The sequence below is a fragment of the Zootermopsis nevadensis genome, unplaced genomic scaffold, assembly GCF_977971745.1.
Source record: "Zootermopsis nevadensis isolate Lab colony 2312 unplaced genomic scaffold, Znev_1.0 Znev_ptg000058l, whole genome shotgun sequence".
Lineage (NCBI taxonomy): Eukaryota > Metazoa > Arthropoda > Insecta > Blattodea > Termopsidae > Zootermopsis > Zootermopsis nevadensis.
Genome location: NW_028259189.1, coordinates 27 through 6,862, shown reverse-complemented (window position 1 = coordinate 6,862; position 6,836 = coordinate 27).

Sequence of the window (6,836 nt, the reverse complement as noted above, 5' to 3'; positions counted from 1 at the left end):
TAAAACAAGAACTTCAAAGGAGTCAAGGTAGGAAGACGTTAAATCAAAGCAGAAGCTTTATAAAACTCGAATTCAACTGTTTTTCCGTTATGATGCAATTACTAATACCAACCACAGAGACGTACCAACCTCGGGATGATAGACACCATTTCACGGACTGTAAAATGCTATTACCTTTGGTAGTATATACATCATGACTGATGAAATCTTAGGTTCTCACGGCTTGAGTGCAATTGATTCAGTACTTGGGCATTCATATGCTAATGGAGGATTAAGTACAGGAGCTTATAAAAGTGTGAAGGAGTGAATTAATTGCATATATGAGGTTCTCACAGCAGTGAGCAGACATTACAATACAAAAGCAAACAAACAAAGAACTGAAAACATAACTGTACAATATTGATTTATTGCAAAATAAGTCATAACTAAATGTTATAGATAAATAAAATAATAATTATACTAGAAACAGTTTAATATTGAACAAAAAACATACACAATAAAATGTCATACTAAGTAAACAATAAAAAACCATGATTATTGTTCAAAAAGCTGACTGACCTCAGCAAGCAAAATGCAATCTTTGTTAAAGATGTCGATGCTCCTACAGACTGCATTGGCAGCAGAAACACATCTGGCAGAGAGACTGGCCTTGAAATTACGTTGTACAGTAAAGGTAGAATAAGAAGATATCCTTCTTCTGGGTTTTTGCGCTGTGTAGTCTGGTCGATGTTAACCAACGTTTCAGAGGTCATACTGCCTCCGTCATATGACCTCTGAAACGTTGGTTAACATCGACCAGACTACACAGCGCAATAACCCAGAAGATGGATATCTTCATACTCACCGCTGTGAGAACCTCAAGTCTTACAAAGGTAGAATAGTCTCTGATAGACCTAGTAGGTATGCAGAGACTAACTGTATCAACAACAGATGAGCAACTAATTTTGCCTTTAAAAACATTCACGAGGAAAAGAGCATCCGAAAGCCTCCTCCTTAAATGTTACGATAAGAAATTTAATCTAACTAATATATCGTCATAATTATAGGCACAAACGCCATTAAAGAATCTAGCGTAACATAGAGCTACAAATTTCCTTTGAATCCTTTCCAATTTAAAGGAATCTGTATTAGTAATAGAGTTCCAAACAACGGATGCATACTCAATTTTGGAACGGACTAATGTACTGTACAAGACCAAAAGGCTTTCAACAGTGGAGAAGGAAGAAGTAATGTACCGAATCAAACCTAGCATTTTCAAGCTCTGTGATAATATATAGTTGATATGCTGGTGAAAATAGAGCTTACAGTCCAGTAGAACACCGAGATCTTTAACACAATGGGAGCGTGCCACCAGGTTCTTACACAATTTGTAATTAAAATAAATACTGTTTGTTTTCCGGGTGAATGATATAACAGTCGTTTTACTTAAATTAAGTTGCATTCCATTCACAAGACACCAATTTTGCACTGAATGGATGTCGTCCTGCAACAGTTTGCAGTCATCAACATCGCTGATACTCCGATACATCTTTAAGTCATCATCAAATAAAAGGCACTGTGAATTATGTATGGAGTCGCAGATGTCATTACTGAATATATTAAAAATTAAGGGGCCTAGGGTGGAACCCTGAGGCACTCCACACTTAACACGATAAGGATACGAAAGAGTTCCAGATACACGAACAAAAGATGGCTTAACCTTAAGTTATTTACTCTTTCAAATTCAATATCTGGGCCATTTTTAAATATAAAATTACCAAACAAACGATGATTGAAAGATGAACTGTCAGACAGCACACAGCATGCTTATTTCAAGAAATGTGGCCCTTACATGACATTTATGTTTACATTTTTAGAAATACTGAGAACGTTATCATTATTATTAATCATTATGCCACTGACAAGGAATCTAGCTGAAATAAGATTGTAAATACTTCATTTCTGACATACACAATACATTATGCAACCCTATTGGCAAATGTTCAGATTTGAAACACTAAACATACACCTGTGACAAAGTTGGTGGAAGTTCAGCTGAACACAGCTTACAGATAGCAGATGTTAAAGAGATGGATCACTACACAGAAGTTGAGTGAACATAAATGTGGAATATGCTCAGATCAAAATATCACAATGTCCTGTTCTGTGATTTACTGATAATACCAAGTAATTGGTCCTTGAAATATTTGCACCACCCATATAGGTCCTGCTTGGAATCTGTAGCAGCAATGTATCCTAGCTGCATATATAGCAGTTGGTGAGGCAGTCTGAGGGCCTTATTTCAATTTTGTGGTGCTTTGAAATCAAGTTCTCTACAAGTCTGTACTGGAATTCCAACCTAGTAATTTTGCCTTGCTTTTTCTTTTTTTTTACAGGAAGTAAGAAATGGTGCAATAGATGTCAATAAAATGATGAAAGTGTTTCTGACAGAACTTCTTCAGCCTGTTCATAGTGCTGCAGGAGCTTATCAGGTAAGCATAACTCATATTCATTCCTCCTATCACTGAATTATATTAAATAACTACTTTAGGCTTCTTGACATCTCGGTCTCAAACCCTAACATGGATCAATTTTTCATCATGAGTGATACTCTTGTCCTTCCCCTTCATGATCACCAATCTGTCCTTGCATACTGCCACATTATCTCCTTTCCTTAATTTTGCCTTCCTTGTTTTTTCTCATGGTGTCACTCTGTTTACTAGCAAACAAAAATTTCACAACCATATCACTTCACAGTCACTATCACTCAATTCACTCTCTGAATAAACACTAAATTAATCTCTGTTCACCACATATTTCATCATCTAATCACAACCTTTTTATTAGGTTTCACCATGATTTTGGCCAGGTAGGGCTTGAAGTCAGGACTACACAAACCACTTTATAATATTAAAAACTAAAACAAAGGGCCAATGAACATGGCATGTGTGTTTACACAGCTGAAAATCATTATATTTGTTGAATCTACAAACATCATACTATGGTAATTGTAGTGGACACACCACACCCACTGGACAGGGTAAAAGCATTGTGGTGTAAATTAAAATATAAAATAAACTTAATAATTTACCGACTGGTTCTGTGGGGAGTTTTTACCTTTCCAGAAGAATAACTGGTGATAGTGAACATTGCCATGATAATGGACTTAAACATATTTCACTATTACACTAACAATAATTTTGAAGAAATTTGTTGTCCTACTTCTTTTTCCATGAGCACAATACAACATTTTGTAGGAGAATGGTTTTTATGAAAGCACACATTAGCAGTGCATACTATAATAACTAAACTTGCTACACCTATAATTTTTGCTGATGATACTAGCATCCTATTTTCTCATTCTAATACAAACGACTTTAATAAACACATTCATGCAACATTTGAAAATATAAATAGATGGTTTAGAATGAACAGATTATCACTAAACTTTAATAAGACACATTATATTAATTTTAAAATTAAGAGAAAAATGTCAGATACTGTCACAATAAGTTATAATAATAAATTCATTAATAATATCTTCTGTACTAAATTCTTGGGAATTATGATTGATGGTGCATTGACTTGGAAGAATCATATTGATCTACTTATTAAAAAATTGAGCAAGGCTTGCTATGTACTTAGAAATATGAAACCATATATGTCTATTTCAGTACTAAAGCCAATTTATTATGCTTTTTTTCATTCCTTAATGAGCTATGGCATCATCTTCTGGGGAAATTCATCTCATAGTTACACTATTTTTCTCCTTCAGAAAAAGGCAATTAGAACAATGATGGGATGTGGCAATAGAGTATCGTGTAGAAATATATTCAAAAAATTAGATATCTTACCGTTGGCATCACAATATATATTTTCTTTATTATTGTTTGTATTACAAAACAAAACTCTTTTTCCATCAAAAATTGACTCTCATACTATTGATACAAGACAGAGACAAAATTTGTATCTACCCCAAGCCAATTTAACTATCTATCAGAAAGGAGTTCACTATGTGGGTATAAAGATATTTAATAAATTACCCACAGAGGTTAAGAATACCTCAAATAATTTTAAAAAGTTCAAGGTTGCATTAAGGCATTTCTTAATTACTCACTCGTTTTACACTGTGGATGAGTACTTAATTGAATAACTATTGTAATAAAAATACTAATTATATTGTCTTGAATTTAGTACGCTGCTTGTCTAGATGTAATTTTTTAATGTATGTATTTTATGTTTTTATACTTGAGTTTGTGACGTGTTCTATATCCACTATTGGATTCTTGGAACTTGTAAATAAATAAATAAAAAAAATAGAAAATTAGGACTCCCAGAATAAAAGTAATCATTTTTTTAAGATTGGCAAATGTATTGATGATGCAAGCAGAGTAGGAACAAAATTTTGAAGTACTAAACAACTGAAAGTACTATTTTTCTTATAATAGATTATGTACAATTAGAGCAAAGAGAAACACAACACAACACAACAAGCATACGATAGTAATACTGAAACATACCAGTACATGACATCATTCAAACAAAGCACTGCTTATTTACATGTATCCTTCAAATAATACAGCCAGTTCTTAAAATTAGATTTACAGACAGGAGCTTACATATCAACAACCTGAATAAGCTATTTCAGAAATAACAGCGTCCAACACAATACACAATTTACTTGTTTCAAATGAACACTGAATGTACAAAATTATTTATTTCCTTACACAATCAACAGTTATTTCACAGATCCACCTCGCAATTTATGCCACCAGTGTAATAGAGGTTCCCTCTTCTGCCAAATATATGCATTACCCCAATAACTCCAAGTACTGAAAGAGAAGAAAGACAGTCAATACTTCTGCAGGCAGCTTCTGCGACAGGCTCAGCCTTCAACGTGAGATAAGTTATAATATTATCACAGTTTCCTTGCCACAAAGTGTAGATAATGAAGCCCATAGCTACTATAACATTATTTCATTTTTATGTGAGGATCAAGCAAGTCTAGGAAAGAGCCACACATACAAAGTGGTACAGAATGGTCATAAAACTAGCTTAAAATCACAATTTTAATAATTCTGTAATATTTATTTTTATTTTAAGCATAAGTAACCTATTTCATCATCATCAAACAGTCAAGGAGTTTGGTCTTATTGACCTGTTCTGGTCTCATAGTCTAAAAGCCTCTTTTGTGGTCTTCCAGGGTTTCTTTGTCCACAGTGTGTGTAGTTTTTAATAATTTGGGAAGTCTGTCTCTCTGCATTCTGTTAACATGTTGAAGCCAATTGTTTTTATATTTCAAAATCTTGTCTAAAATGGGTTTTGTTTTTAACTCTTTAAGTGTGTCTTCATTTCTTTTATAGGCCATCCAAGTGTACTTTGCAGTGCATCTCATAAATTTCATGTCAGCAGCTGTAATTCTGTTTTTGTCCTCTTTTTCATTGTCCAGTTTTCAATGCCATATAAAATTGTTGGTAGTGCCAAAGTATTATATATTTTTATTCTAGTTCGTTTTTGGACTTCTGATGGTTTAAAAATCATGCTGATAAGGCCAGTAACTTTCAGGAATTCTGAAAGTTTGATATCTATGTCTTTTTCTGCTTCATATGATAGGGAACAACCAAGGTAATTAAAAGTGTTTATTTGTACAATAATTTTGTTGTCTATTACTATTTTACTTCTTGCTGGTTCTCAGCCACAGAATGCCATTGTCTTTGTCTTTTCTGTTGAGATCGTCACCCTGTATTTATTTATTAACTTATTCATCTTATAAATTGATATTTGTAAATCTTTTCCTGAAGTTGAGATTAGTACTTGGTCAATAGCAAAAAGGATTGTTTTTAAGCTTGTATTCTTGAGATTGGAAATCCTTTTATTTTTTCTGTTTCCCAAACATGTTGTATTTCATTCAAGTATACACTGAACAAAGTTGGGGATAGTAGACGCCCACGATTGATTGGTGAAGATACAGATAACTTGGAATTAAATTTGATCTTTATTTTATTGTCTGTATAAATATCTAGTATTGAAGTAACTTACTTTTAAATTATAACTTTAAGTATAATTAATTCTAAAGAGTTCTGGTAGTGGTATGTTACTATTAGTACTGGGTTTCCAGACTTTTTCCATGGTCTAGAATTCCAAAGAGAATGTTTCAGATGGTGGATCTGCTTCCATCCTCAAGTGACAGATGCCACATTACACTTGCAACATTCCTTATGAATATGAAAGATGATATGTTGGTGAATCAGGTAGACAGCAGTATAATTCTCGAAACATGCTCACTATCTCAAATAATCAAAACTGGTCCAACATATTTATGAAGATCAGTGGACAGGTTAGGATAAAGCTAGGATTTTGCAGATCAAAACTAACAGCAGGAAAATGAAACACAAGACATTGGCTCACATGATGTGTATGACCAATTCGATCAGCCAACCTAGTTATGAGATCAATCAATCAGCAAAAAAGATTTGCAAGTTACAGGGCAGTCCAACAGGCCATGATAGGTTATTTAAGGTTCTGTATGTTCTGTGGGTGGGTACTAATGACAAGCAGGTATTATCTAATCATGCCAATTTGAGTGTTCAAATCATCAATGTTTCTGGCTTATGTTCTTTGTTTGGTTTTAATGATTTCTGATTCTGTCTTAATTTTTGTTCTTCATGAGTATTCCTATTTTTTTTTGTTAATTTTTCTTATTACTTCCTGCTGAAAAAATCTGATCATAGTGACATATAACGTTTCAGTTGACTTATTATGTCCCAACAGGAGAAACTACATAAATTCAAGCTGATGTGATGGAGAACTTGACCATTCTCCACCCATGCTCAAACCATGTTGTTAGAGTTTAGTCT